Genomic DNA, 15,585 nt, shown 5'->3' on the forward strand with positions numbered 1-15,585 from the left:
TAATCGATTACCACATGTTAGTTTGACTAAGGACAAGAATGTGAAATGGGCAGACCTAGGAGAAAAAAATCACAAAGTGGGAAAAACAGACGGAGTTAGAAGTGTCAGAACAGGGAGTACAGAAGCAGAAGTTAAATTGGATAACACAGACATACCCAGCTGTACACTTGCAGTCTAGCGAGGACAGCTAATTAGCACTCTTACTAGAAGAGGAAGAAAATGCCTTATGGAGCATACCAGAAACTCTCTTGTCAACAGGGAAATCAGATGTAGGACTAATTCGTACAGACCAGTTACTATCATGCCAAAATCAGCATTTAGACCACAAAAGAGACAGTATCCCTTAAGGAAAGATGCAGAAGTAGGAATCAAACCTATAATAGCAGCTTTACTTAAGGAAGGAGTACTGGTAGAATATCCCAATTCACCATGTAACACACCCTTATTTCCTGTCAGGAAAGGAAACGGAGAATGGCATATGGTCCAAGATTTACAAGCTGTAAATGACGCATTAATACCTAGAGCACCTACGGTGCCAGATCCACACACCCAAGTGAATGATTTGAAGCCTCAACAGAAGTATTTTTCTGTGGTAGATATTAGCAATGCATTCTTTTCGATACCGATACACCCTGACAGCCAACATTGGTTTGCATTCACATTTCAGGGGGAAAGGTATACATACACGCGACTACCACAGGGATATTGTGAAAGTCCAACAATATTCGCACAAGAGATGGCAAGCAACTTGGTGGGATTTAGCCCACCAAGAGGCAGTCAGATTTTACTTTATATAGACGACATCCTGCTGGCAGCCCCCACCCAGCAAGAATGCAGAGAAGATACCATAGCATTACTACAATTTCTAGCCACTCAAGGACATAAAGTAAACAAAAACAAGTTGCAGCTTTGGAGAAAGCAGGTTAAATACCTGGGATATGTAATATCCAAAGGAGGCAGAACATTAGATGAAGATAGGAAGATAGCAATTTTACAAGCACCCAAACCGACTACCAAGAAGGAAATGATGTCCTTCCTGGGTACGACTAATTTCTGTCGGAGTTGGATTCCAAACTATGCCTTGGTGTCTGCTCCACTGACCAACTTGATATACAAGAAGCCTATGGTAGCACAAGATTTATTACAATGGGCACCAGAAGCAGAATCAGCTTTCTGCAAACTAAAACAATTGATAGCATCCTCATTAGATTTAGGATTACCAAACTATCATAAACGTTTTTTCCAAACTGTAGATTGTAAGCGAGGTTATATGACATCAGTGTTAATGCAGCAACATGGGGACAAGCAATGCCCCATAGCTTACTATTCATCACAGCTGGAACCAGTGGTGCGATCCCTGCCCCACTGTGTACAAGCAGTAGTCGCAGCTGCAATGGCAGTACAGGCTTCAGCCTCAGTAGTGTTGTTCCACCCTCTCACATTGAGAGTGCCTCATGCAGTCGCGATTATTTTACTGCAAGAAAAAGTAGCATATCTTTCTCCTGCTAGACATTTTTCCTGTATGACTATACTGTTGAGCCAATCTCATATGACAATTGAACGATGTACAACTCTGAATCCATCTACCTTGCTCCCGACCCCTGCGGATGGCACACCACACAGCTGCCTGCAGGAGATTGAGCAAAAGACACTGCCTAGAGAAGATCTAATGGATGTTCCCTTGGATGATGCCGAGGTGACATATTAAGTGGACGGCTCATGCAGAAGGGGTCCTACAGGGCAGAACTTAGTGGGGTATGCAGTAGTTTCTGATACTGAGATTTTAGAAGTGAAGTCTTTACCACACAACTTATCTGCACAAGCAGCAGAATTGATTGCCTTGATAAGGGCATGTACCCTGGCAAAGGGTAAATGTGTGAACATTTTTACTGACAGCCAGTACGCTTTTTCTACTGTACATGTTTTTGTACAACAGTGGAAGAATAGAGGAATGATAACATCTACTGGTAAACCGATTAATCATGCACAGTTTATTTTAGATTTGTTAGAATCTATTCAGTTACCTCAGAAAGTAGCTATTTGTAAATGTGTAGCTCATACCAAGCAACAGGATAGGATTTCAAAAGGTAATGCGAGAGCTGATACAGCTGCAAAGCAGGCAGCTTCAGGTTCAGAATATTTCTTTTGAGTGAGGAATTACAACCTTCTGAGATTTTAGATTTAGAAATGCTGAAAACAATGCAGGCACTTACTATGAAAGTAGAAAAACAGAAATGGATAGAATGAGGAGCAATTCTTGAGAAAGGACTGTACATCTCCAAAGAAGGAAAACCAATTCTGCCGTCTAATTTGTTTAGATATGCAGCTTTGTTGAGCCATGGGCAGTGCCATGTCTCTATAGGGGGGATGGTACAGTTAGTGAATTGAGTGTTCACAACGTATGGATTTATAAACTAAACTAAAAATTTTTGTGCGGCATGTTATGTTTGTAATAAGCATCATGCACAAGGGGCGTTGAAGCCTAAGCAAGGGAGTTTCCCTACACCACCGTACCCGTTCCATACTATCTGTATGGATTTCATAGAACTGAACAAATGCGAAAATAAGAAGTATTGTCTTGTCATTATAGATATGTTTTCCAAATGGGTGGTAGCTTTTCCGACCAAAAATCCAGATGCAGCTACTGTTGCAAAAGTCCTTGTTAAAGAAATTATTCCTCGATTTGGCATACCGGAAAAGATCTACAGTGACAATGGCACACACTTTGTAAATCAAACTATGCAACAGTTGAGCCAATATTTCGGAATTTCCTTAAAGAACCATTGTGCATACCATCCACAATCCGCAGGACTAGTAGAAAGGCATAATGGGGTTTTGAAAAATAAACTTAGGAAGTTAAATAGTGAGACACAAAAGAATTGGGTGCACTGCCTGCCACTGGCACTGTTGAGCATGAGAACTGTTCCAAATGCAAAGGGGTTAACTCCTTTTGAATAATTATTTGGGAGGGCATACTATATACCTCAGTGGAAACCTCTCATGCCTGCAGACCAGGAGGCCGACAGTTCACTCGCAGAATATATGAGATGACTTTTAAGTAATAAACAACTTTTGCAGTTAAATTCTGTTTCAGATAAAGAACAAACCAGACCATCGGAAGCAGCAGTAGTCCCAGGCACGTGGGTCTGGGTAAAAGTCATCAAGAAAAAGAATTGGACAGCACCGAAGTGGGAAGGGCCATACCAAGTGCTACTGTCAACACCCACTGCAGTCAAGATCGCAGAGCGAGCGTCCTGGATTCATCTGACACACTGTAAATATGTTAAAAACTTTGAACTGGACAAAAAACTTGTTACTGTTACACAAGAACAAAATGACCAGATATGGAGCAAATAGAAATACAGAACAACCTCAGAAGTATTGCATGATCATTCTGTTAACTATACTGATAACATTAATCTTTTTGCTGTGGCCTTTCCTTTTTCCAGCCACACGAGCTGAACTGAATAAACGAGATGCGTTACTCATAGACTGGCATCTGAACTTTAACACTTACCAAGCAATTAAATATGTGTATGCTGAAACTTTTAATGTTTCGAATTGCTGGATTTGCACAGCTATACCAACAGCATATGGGAGATTGTTAATGACTGCTGTCCCCCTAGGGGTCAATGAGACCTGGGAAAATTTGCTTTTTGATACTATGACTGTGAAATCACAAGACAAAATAGCATTGTACCTGCCTGTTACACAAAAGGGAATTGTATATTTTTACAAAAATGATACTGTTCAGGTGGGTTGGAGCAATTGTAATGTGACTGTTCCTTACAAGTGTTATACCAAAGCTAATAATGCAGGTTATATTTGTGATACAAACTATGACTCATATTTTGAATCAATGCACAAAACGGTTGATGAAGTACAACATAATCCTGTACTTTTTAAACAACTATCTATCATCGATAAGAAAATGTTTCATGCAGGGCAAGTATATATTAATACTAAAGTAGAGAATTGTTATTTTGTGTGTGGGAAAAAAGCATACAAATGGTTACCTGAGAATTGGTCCGGCAGTTGTTTTTTGGGTTACCTGGTTCCGGCCATAAGACACACTGCAGTTTTGCCTCAGGGAAGAATTCGAAATGTCAGATAGGTCACCAAGAAACCTGGAAATCCAATCAAGAGACCTGAGAATCCAGTGGGATGAATCGAAGCAGGCTGGAGAAACCATAACTCTGTAAAAAACAAAGATAAACTGACACACATGGACTTGAGTGACACTATTATATCATGGGCAGGTATAGCCCCTGCATATGGCGCAGTAAAATCAATTTGGGAGCTGAGAAAACTGTCCAAACTTCTCAAAGTAGTGAGCAATGCAACTTTTTCTGCTCTCGAATTAGTAACTGATGAACTGAACGCTATGAGAACTGTGGTGCTTCAAAACCTCATGGCTCTCGACTTCACCCTAGCGGTGAAAGGTGGTATGTGCACTTTAATAAAAGAGGAGTGCTGTTCATATTCCTGACAAGCAGCATGAGATAAATGACCATCTTGAGGTGATTCAGCAAGTGTCGGCCATGACCACACCAGGCCCAAACCCACTGACGGATTTTTTCCAGAATTTGTTTGGGGGTGGGGTAGCATCCTAATGAACATCCTGATTGCCATTTGTGCGGGATTACTCCTATTAGGAGTGTGTGTGTGTGTTGTGGTATTCCCTGCATGAAAAGATTAATTAAAGATTTTATAGACATGTCAGTTTCTGAGACTTTGCATCAAAGTACTGAAATTGAAGAACTGTTGAAAAATGAAACACTTTCATAAGTTTAAACTGAATGACTCTCTTAACTGCAAATTCTGAACGGAAGAGGTTAGGAAAAGAAGCAAACTGCTTATGCTTTTGAAAATAGAATAAAAAGTATTAACAGTGGGGAAATGTTAGAAAAATATGTATTAATGTATATGTTTAGTGCTTATTAGAAGCTAAAAGGGTTAACACATTTCATTCTATTTTATGTACAGCTTAGTTTTGTATGAAACTGCAAGATGCTTTTCAAACTGCAATATGCTTTCTGAAACTGCAAGATGCTCTCTGACCTAGTATTTGCTAGCACAGCAAAATTCATATTTATGCCTTTTGGAAATTTACTGAGAAGCAGGTGATTATCTGCTAGGTCAGGAAAATAATGAATAGAACAATACTGTTTTCTATAATGTTATTGAACTTGAACAATCAGCTCTGTATGTGTTATGAGAACAGGCACAGCTGCAGAAAAGATAGATACAGTTGAACAAAGACTGTTTGAAGAAGTGAACTATAATCTGTACTTCCTTTGTGCTCGAATTAGCCATAGTACCTTGAATGGTAACATTGCATAGTGAGAAGTTGTATCTGACCGGTGGTCATCAAGGCCATGTTGTTTTTCTTAGGAAGTTTTTTTTTGTAAACTTGATATGCCAGCAAGAAAATCATGGACAAACAGCTGCTATGAAATAGTATTGAAAGAACTTGTGATTTATTACGTCAGCTTAGTAGGCAATGTCTGGTAAGAAATGTATAAGAATGGCTTCACTTCCTGATTCTAGTTAGACAAACTCTGTATTGGCACGTTTTTGTCTCCTTGCTGCAAGATTAAAGTGCCTTAACCTGAACCTGCCATGTATTGATCTTTTTGAAGTTGTTTTTCCTTTGACAGTGAGGAAGCTGCTTATTTAGTTAGGCTGAGAGAAATTATGCTGCCCTAGTAAATGGTTATATGGATGTTCATGCTGTGATCAATAAATTAAAATATTGTTCATTAAAGTTATGTTTATGGAGGTTTAATAAAGGTCGTCAAATGTTATTTGGTGTGGTGTGCTTATTGAAGGGGACCGGGACAATTACCGCTGAACAACTAGCTATATTCCAGGTATAGTATGATGTAACTGGACATTGACTATACATTTTCATGTCTTCCACCACGGCATATCTCATCATATCCCTCAGTAACATGTAGGTCTCTCAGTTATGAAACTATGAACATAAATATAAAAATGTTAATAAGTGATGAACTGTGATTAATTTCTCTACTACACAACATCTTAGATTAACAATATTGGTGTCAATTTTTAATAACTCCTTGCACTTTTTAATACTTCCTATTATTAGTTGGTAAGTCACTTAGTAAATTAAAGCAGACCCAAAAAAATTCTGGGCACCATAAGTAGCTATTGGCGTGAACTGGAAGTATACAAAAAAAGCAGTAGGGGTTGGAATGAGTTAAAGATCCATCTCTTCAGTCTGCACTTTTTAAAGGTTCAATAAAAGAGAGAGCTGTAATTTGAATTTTATTTTTATTTTCTTCTCCGTGATATGTCTTATTTGATTGTTCTCCTCCACCTTCAGAACTCCAGGAGTCCTATGAGCCCATTTTTCCAGTATGTAGGTGCAAATTAGGCAATAGGCAGGCTGTCATTCTTGACTGGGTCACATTCCTCTCTATGTAACTGTCACACCATGGTGGCTGCAACTTCTCCATTCACTGCTTGCTAGAGAGAGGATGAGAAAAAGAGAGAGAGAGAGAGATATGCATGTGTACATGTTATACTCATTTGGCCAGTATCCCTGGATAATGTACACCACAGTCATAATATGTCCTATAGTGCTGTTTCCACAACTCAACTCTTTGGGTGGAGAAAATATTACAACAGGTTGGACCATTTCCCTCCCATTGGATAGGTAAGCCAGCTTCATCCCCTTACTCTGCCCCCCCCCTCTCAAGTTCATTCATTGTCTGTGCCACTTAGGTCATCCGTATCATAGCCAGGACTTTATCTCTCTATGCCAGAGAAATGGCCCAATTTATTTTTAATTTTTAATCCATATTAAGCATTGTGTATAAGCACTTAGATAAAATTGAAATTGCACTTAAGAAGAAGAATGGCAAATGATAGCCATGTCCCAGCACTCTTAGCAGATGCTCAAAGAAAATGCTTCGATGGAGTGGAGTTGGACACTATCCAGTGCCAGTTGTTCCCATGGAGATGACTTAAGAGGCTATGTACTAGGCCTCCTGGCTAAGTACATACTGTAATATATTGACAAAGAACCTACTGTGTTTCTTGAGATGGATGATGCCTACAGTATTCGTCATTCCTTTGCATTTTGCTGATACAGGTGATGCAAGGTATTGTGAGACATCAGTGGCTTTTGTGCTACCACATGCTTGGGGACATGATGTTGATATGGGACCCTTATTGCGAGGCTCTGGAGTGGTGATCCACCCTCATTTTCCTGATGATGTGTCATCTCCTTTTACAACTTTACCTACTGCAAATCTTGCCTTTCTATTGGCATGGAGATCTCAGTAAGCTTTCACCATAGAAAGTGCAGTGTATATAAATCAAACAGAGCTCAATATAACTATTTTGGCTGTTAAAGACTTGAAGAAATATCTGCTTCCATTACCTCACTATCCTTGTTCAGACAATCAGTCCATTATGCAATATATTTACAAGAAAATGATCATAATGTAATACATTATGTATAGAGAAGCAGTGCTGATCTGGGACTATATCATATAGAGAGACAACATTGTCTCCCTGGGACACATCCCACAGTAAAAGTACACGCTGCTAGTTGACTTGAACCAGGCCTCTGCTGAAATTTAGAATTCAGAGGTTATCTACTCAGAATATTCTGGACAATTGGTACTCCAGACATCAATCAATACACCACTCAGATATGAATGCATTCTTTATCCTTTTCTGCTTGGGACATTAGGGCAAGGGAGACATATTGGCAGACGCATTTTCATTTACAAGTGGGAGAGGTTCTTGTATGCCTTTCCATCATTCCCATGGATGAAATTCTTGCTTACAAAGGTCAAGAAAGAATGAGGAAAACTTCTTCTCATTATCCATTGGTTGTCAAGAAAGACATGCCTTAAGGGTGTGAGTGCCATAAAAGTATAGGAAACACTCTCAACTCTGACCAAGGATATCACTCATAGCTAAGGAAAATAATAGGCTCCACCTCATGGTCTGTCTCAGAGTGTAGAAGTTAATACATTAGTCATGTCACTGGGAATCTCACAGGTTTCTAAAGGTGCTATGAAGCCTTATACTTGACACATTTACACAATCATGCTGAAAAACTCCGTCATTCTGCAGGTGATTCTGGCATCTCTCATAACATTACAGGGAGCAGGACTATGGTCTACTACTGAATGGTCAAGAAGTTCTTCAAATGAGTGCTGTATTTTGTTCTCCACTGAAGAGCTGTTTTCCTAAATAGTGTTTGAATTTCATAGTAGACAGGCTTGACCGTGAGTTTTACAGCACAGTGAAGTATACGTGGGGAAATATGCATTTCTTGATGGATATCACCAATGCATAATGCATCTCACAGCTTTCAGCTATCATGTGTGAGGAGCCATAGCTTGTCTTTTATAAGGAGAATGCTGCCAGCCATATGCAATTTATGCTTTCTTCTAAAGGTTTTTATATATAGATCTGCACTTGCAGCCTCAGATGTTGCTTGAGGGGAAAACAGAGCTTTGGCAAAATGACTTGCTGTGCATCTCCTTTAAGCCAATGAAGAAAGGATTTAGCTCCCTTTCATAATGCAAGACCAGATATTACAAGTCCTGCAGATATGAAAAATTTAATTTCAGCATTTTCACAGGAAACTACAAAAATTGTAGTAACACTTCTAATGAACTTTTGTAGGGGGTAAACCACCTGCATCCCTCTAATGTCAGGGGTTGCACTCACCATATGGACACTTAACTTCTAAGTCATCATAGTTTGGAATATGGGATATATTCCAAGGTCGCATAACTGCAGGTGTGGAACATATTCCCCCACATCCATGCTATTTATCTTATAATTCCAAGGGTCATATTTAAAGTCCTTGTAAAGAAAATCAAGAAGCAAAGGGCATTGTAGTTGCCAGGCAGACACATTCCAAGTTGACTGCAATCTATATAATTTGTTCTGCTACCAATCAGCTAATTTACTGCCCATTGGCAAATGCTGTGGTTAAAGACAAATGTAATTATGTAGGCAGCATACTAAACATTATCAGCATTAGCTAGGCATGTTGACATCCCTGATTATGAGATTTTGCTGAAAGAGTATCAAAACTAGGATCCTTCAATGAAAAAACTGTGTTTGATCATCTGGTATGGTTATCATGTATTTATTTTCCATACTTTTTAGCTCTTGCCGCTGACCATCAGGTGCTTGCAGGACAATTCCTTGTCTACCAGGTCTGCAAAGCTGTCTTTAACACTTCCAGTTTGACCCATGTTTAGGGCAAGTGAGGCGACTGCAGCACCTGGGGCATTGTCACATTGCTGCCAAGGAGTATTTACTCTGCAACTAGCCCCCCCACACACCCACACACACTCATATTGTCCCAAATGTTGGAACAAAATGGGCTTTGCAGTGTATAGTCCATGGTTTTACATGTGATTTAGTCAAAGTACTGCTTCCCTTTGTAGACAACACTCCCCGCATGTTCTCAGTTTCCACAAGAATCAAGTGTGGAGAGGATCTTGAGCATACATCCACTCCAACACCTGGATATGCATGTATCCACCCCCACCCACAGATACGTATGCCCATTCTCCATGCCTGCATCATCATGTAACCAGGCAACTAATCAAATCTAGGTCACATGGGTGGTAGTCAGGGTTTTAACCCTCTACAGCAGTGGGGCATGGTAGCTTTCTTCTGTTGTTTGCTGACTTCTTCCTTATTTGTTTATGAATTTTTCAATGACTTATGAGACATTATGCTATCATTTTTTATGACTGTGTACCTGCTGAATCGTTTCTAAACATTCCAAGCCATTTATACGATGCTGTTTTGATATTATAGTAAAATGTACTATGGCAGAGTCTATATTTATTTTCTCTTGGGATTTCTCTTATCGGTTTATAAATTTTCTAGTCCCACAGAGCTGTAGATTTTTTTAATGGAAATTGAAAAATGTATTTATATAGCACTAAGAAGCACTTTTTATCTAATATAATTTGCAACCAAATATGAGTGTTTTTCCTGCTGTCACTAATATATCTGCTGTCCAATGCATCTCTTCCTTTACCCACTTATTGCTGCCTTTTCAGATTCATTTCTGAGCTGCAGGAGTTAGACAAGCTTCATTGACTGTATGCTTACCCTTCTTATAGCATGACTGCTTCCTTAATCCTCACAATTCTTTTTGCTAACAGATTCATCAGTGTTGTGAGAGAGCTTTTAGTCTTTTCCGACTATTGATTAATATCAATTCATTGCAGGATAAATCCTGTTTATTTAAATATGTGATACTGTTTATGCTTTTTGCATGGCTATTTTCAGCAGGCTACACATTTCAGCTAGTCACATGTTGTTTACCATATGTTCTGAGATGTATTTTAGTTTTAATTACAACTCCATCTGAACTGCTTGTGCTATTTTAATGCCTCATTGGATTGCAATTTTGTGCATTAGAATCTTAATAATGATATGATTTGCACACCCTCTCTTGCCAAGTGATTTATAAAAATTGTTGTGAACTTGATGTACCTCTCAGTGTCACGTTATTTTCGATGCATTCAGAGTGTAGCAAGAGTCAAATTACACACATACAGATACTATCTAAATTACAGAGGCATTGAGTTCAGTTACCTTGATGCTAATTCCACAGACTTTCTACCAGATGTAGCTCCATTGTGTTTTACAGGATGTACATTTTGCATTTTTATAATTATAGCAAAATACACATTTATCCCAATGCAACATATATCTATACTTTCATCCAGACCTACTCAAAACATGTTTCTGTGTCTTCCATTGGCGAAGAAATTTTGTAAATGCTGTTTTGTTTTGTCTATGTCCTTAATGAAGTGCAGATACTTTGAACTATTTTTTATAGATTCATAGCATTTGCAACACAAGCTTAGGCCACCTGCCAACAGTACCCTCATAAGGCACCTACAAATTCTATGAGGACAAAACAAGTCAGGCCCATAATGAATTTAATGTAGCCCATTTAACTGGAAAGGTCTGCATTAAAGAAAACAATGATATCACTGTGCTTTATGGAAAGTGTGAAATAATAATCATTCCTTCATGTCTTATGTATTTGATTAAGATTTGTGTTTATAGTTCAAGTGTTTATGGAAGCTATTTGTTTTGTGGATGTGTAGGAGATCAAGAAAGGCTGAGTCCTAAACAGCATGAAATGCTATACATAAATCATAGTGTAGAAGTCTATAAGTGACAGTGTAAATGGGAATAAGAAGGCTGCAGAAGGAATACTAAATGCATTTAAAGTGGATGAGCTACATTTACCTAGCAATGTCGTTGCAGAGATGGCTGTCCTGATTACTGTAGCTCCAGGGTGATCAGTGGATACACAGTTTTCTATGAGAGTGCTGAGATCTCTGATGAGGGTATTGGTATGAAGCTGAATGCTGAATACTGAAAGATGTTGTCAAGATTTGTTTATAAAGGTGAAAATACTACACTTCTTTGCATTTAATGTAAGCCCATTTCCAAAACATCTTTAGTTAATATGGGTAAGCCTTGTAGTAGCAATATGGAATCTGATACTGAGTGAACAACGCCAGTAGTTTGTCTATACTCATCATGGAATTTCCTTGCTGATTTGTACTGGCCAGACTTATGAATGCATATGATGTTTGGATGCTCTTAAAAGAGTGAAGACTAATATAACTAACTCCTATCAGAGTTGAGAAAAGAAAAGTTAATGCATATATGATATGTATTTTTATCAGTGAGATGTATAGATAAGTAGTTAGATTGTTATAAGGAGCTCAGTAATCTGTAATTTGCCAGGTCTGTTGGCATCAAGGGATAAAAACCTAACTACAGTCCAGGTGGCCTGGGTTCTACCTGCATCTTGAGTGCCTGCAGGAGCTGGTGGGAGAAACAAAGGAATAATGAGGCTTTGTCTGCTTATCTCACTTCAACATGAGGTCAGACTATGGTGTGTTAACAGGGTCTATATTATAACATCGAAGAGACGTTTAAGCGAACGCCTCTTCGTCGACACTTAAAGACCGGTCACACTAAAGTGCGAATGGTCAAAACAGAGAATTCTTTCCCTGGGAAAGAATTTGTTTGCTCAAACACACACACACACACACACACACACACACACACACACACACACACACACACACACACACACACACACACGCATGCACGCACGCACACACACACACACACACACACACACACACAAACATACACGCACACACACACTTACTGACATAACTATGTGGGGGGGGATCTGCCCCCCCCACAGTACCCTAACTATGTATACCAACTCCAAGATCGCACTACAGTGGAGAAAAGGTCAACACTGTGTAGTTGGCCAACTAGACATTTGCCCTGTAAAGTATTCATTGAATCGCGTAAATGCATTTCGATGAATACATGTCGCTCATTTGGTGTTCGATATTACATTTCAAAGTTGTAATATACACCCTGTTGTCATAGGTATGTCACTTTGTTGCAGTCCCAGTGGAAAATATAGCTCAAAACAGTTGCTAGACTAGACGTACCAGCAAGGTAGGGTAGCAATTTTGATGGGAATGGGCAGAAATTGCTGTTAGACACCACCTCACAGTTTATAGTGAATATACCATAAGCCTATTTTTCCCTCAATCATATTGCAATTCCTATTTGTATTGCACTAGCTTACCTTTAATTTCTCTAGAAAACTGTTTAAAATTTCTCTAAATTTGAAATGATTGCCATATACCTTTTATCAATTTGTAATCAATGTTTTTATATTATGTATAATTTGTTATAATTATTTAAACTGCAGATGTTTTTGTTTTATTTTTGATGCTTGTAAAATTATTGTTCTTAAAATATTTTGTAATAATTTGGAGCTTTTCTCCTCAGGCCTGTGCTGAAAATGGCCTTTTCCCCAGTTGGACTTTCCCGGTAATCAAATGCCAATAAATAAATAAAATAATAAATATAGTAGACTATAAGGGGTCCAGCATGTGGGAGGAAGGCTTCCTCCTATAGGCAAGCCTTTTCTTTCAACAGATGTGCATGTCACTGGGCTGCTCATCCCTTAGCTACTCACTTCACCAAATAAATAAAGAAATAAATAAAGAAATGCACACATACAGGCATAAATAAATAAATAAACACACACACAAACAAACAAATGAACAAACAAATAAATAAATAAACACTTTCTGACTGCCCACAGTATGTATAAGTACATTCCTGAAATGACACTGCCCACAATGTAAAACGTTGCAGACTAGTTAAGAATGATCAGAACCAAGTAGTACAGTCGACCTTCAATCTTGAGATTATTCACTACCCTATTTGGAACACTCTTGGTGAAATGATGCATTTGAAATCTTCTTTAAAATGGAACTAATATTCAAGGCCATTTTAAGAATGACCCAGACCACATAGAAGCCACTTCTCAATAAATTTAGTGATGAGAAAAAGGTTATTGGTAGGGCAGTCCATCAAGAGTCTAAGAAAGAAGATACTTTTCTGAGAACCAGGATCATAAAATCCTTGTTCAAAATGCATGGAAAGATTCCAAAACTCAAAGTGAAAATGTAGCCTAATAGATAACAGGAGCAAACATTAAATCATCATTCAGGCATAGAGTTATTGATCATTAGATGAAATATTTCCTTTTTTGGGGGTCATGAATATGGAAGTCTGCTAATGAAATCCAGGAACTGCATTCTGGACAACATGCATTTTTGAAGATGTTAAGTATATTCATATTTTTGGGAAGTTAATGGTCTATGAGTGTGGCTGCCTGTATCTCTTTAGAGTAAGAAGAGTCAGGGCATTACGGTAGTGGTTAGAACGTTCAAAGTCTTCTTGTCCTTTGCAAGAAACCATTTCTTTTAAGCTTTAAAAAATATTTGTTTCCATTATGTGTGTCATTGTTTTTCAGATATGCCACAGTGGCCCTTAGTTATTTATTTATTAGGAAAGTTCAACTTGGAACAAAGCCAAGTTTCAGTGGAGACCTAGGGAGAAATGCTCCAGACACATATCTTTGCAATGTGAGAGGAAACCAGAGTTCCCAGAAAAAACCCACATGAATGCATGGAAGACATGCAGACTACACAGAGAAGGCACTCCAGCTGAGAATCAAATCGGAGAACCTCTTGCTGTGAGGTGACAACGCTACTGCTGCACCACTGCACCATCCCAAAAAATATGGAATGTTTCATGAATTTGTGTATCATCCTTGCACAGGGGCCATGCTAATCTTCTCTGTATCATTCCAATTTTAGTATATGTGCAGCCAAAGTTATGTTCACTTATATGCTGCCAGAGTGGAAGAATGTGTGATTCTTTGGATTGTGCTTTCATTTCTTCGATGGCAAACTTTTCATCTAGTCCTGTTATTGGTGCCGATTTTTTTTTCTTTTTTTGTTTTTGTTCATCTCGAGGAGGAGATGAAAATTCCCTTTGGGCATTTATTACTTACATACATAACACTATCACTAATGGGTTCACCATCTAAGACCATGCATAATTCATACATTTTTGAATGCTCAGACTTAAAAGAATAATAGAAACCTAAGTTACAAGCATTCCCAGCTGGATACTGATTTTAAAGGTTATTTTTTTTTTACTATAGTTGTCAACATATCTTTATTAAAAATAGTATACTGTGTGTCAATTTTTAATGTAGGAAGGGAAGCAAGTAGCAACCTGGCACTTTGCATTATCTAGAAATATGTCTGATAGATTTCTCAACAGATGTTATGACAGTTGTTCTTCGAATATTGACTGGGTTTGGTTTCTATCCGAAAAAGACCCTGGATTTGATCTTGTCTTATTAAATGGGTTTAGCATTTAATCTGAGGATTTACAATAGGTTATATATTTTGGTATTATATGTTTGTACAATAAAGCATGTTCAGAAGTCTTTCATAGACAGTTGCTATGCCACAAATGTCAATCACAAAAGCTGGCCTGACTTGAGCAGTGGCGTGGAAGGAAAGTTAAGTCAGTGGTGCACGGGAAACCAAAACTAGCATACAACATGTTAAACATTTAAAGAATCTTAAAACTAATCATGACTTTGCAGAAGACAGTACACATAATGCTTTTATTTTGTACAAGGGCATTTTTAAATCCAATACTTGTAATGTGTAAACTCATTAGTCTTTCCGGTGCATAAACATCTTGATACCACTGAAGCATGCATTACTAACCGTCATAACTGTCAATCTGAATTTGTGGTTTGTGTAGTAATCTGCTTATGTAAATACTCCTTTATATCAGCAAAACTTAGTGGAAATTCAGTCTCAAGATGAAAGAACACAATTATGGCATCAAAAGAACCTGTCTGAATAATACTTTTAGTGAAGATTTTATTGAGCAGAACGACTCACATAACTGAAGATGATATCTGCAAGATTATCAGATAGGTAAGTTTAGATAAAATGATTTATTTGTCATGGAGTTAGTGTGACAGTATCATTTAAATTCCTAGTCCAGAAAATGTATGGATAAGTAGTTTGTATTTAAACTTTTTCAAGAGAGCAAACTCTTATAAAACTGTTTTGGTAACTGATTTATTTCTGGTTTGCCAGTATTATGTGCAATTTTGTAATAAAG

General features: G+C 38.1%; 1 non-coding gene across 1 annotated transcript; it reads right to left on the reverse strand.

Annotated features, from left to right (window-relative positions):
• Window positions 1-14,166: 14,166 nt before the first annotated feature.
• On the reverse strand, window positions 14,167-14,276 carry LOC122814642. Its single transcript, XR_006366849.1, has one exon. It is a non-coding gene; the product is annotated as a U6 spliceosomal RNA (small nuclear RNA).
• Between the last annotated feature and the right edge of the window lie 1,309 nt (window positions 14,277-15,585).

Source organism: Protopterus annectens, chromosome 10.part0 (genome assembly GCF_019279795.1).
Source record: "Protopterus annectens isolate FY-2018-M chromosome 10.part0, PAN1.0, whole genome shotgun sequence".
Classification (NCBI taxonomy): Eukaryota; Metazoa; Chordata; order Ceratodontiformes; family Protopteridae; genus Protopterus; species Protopterus annectens.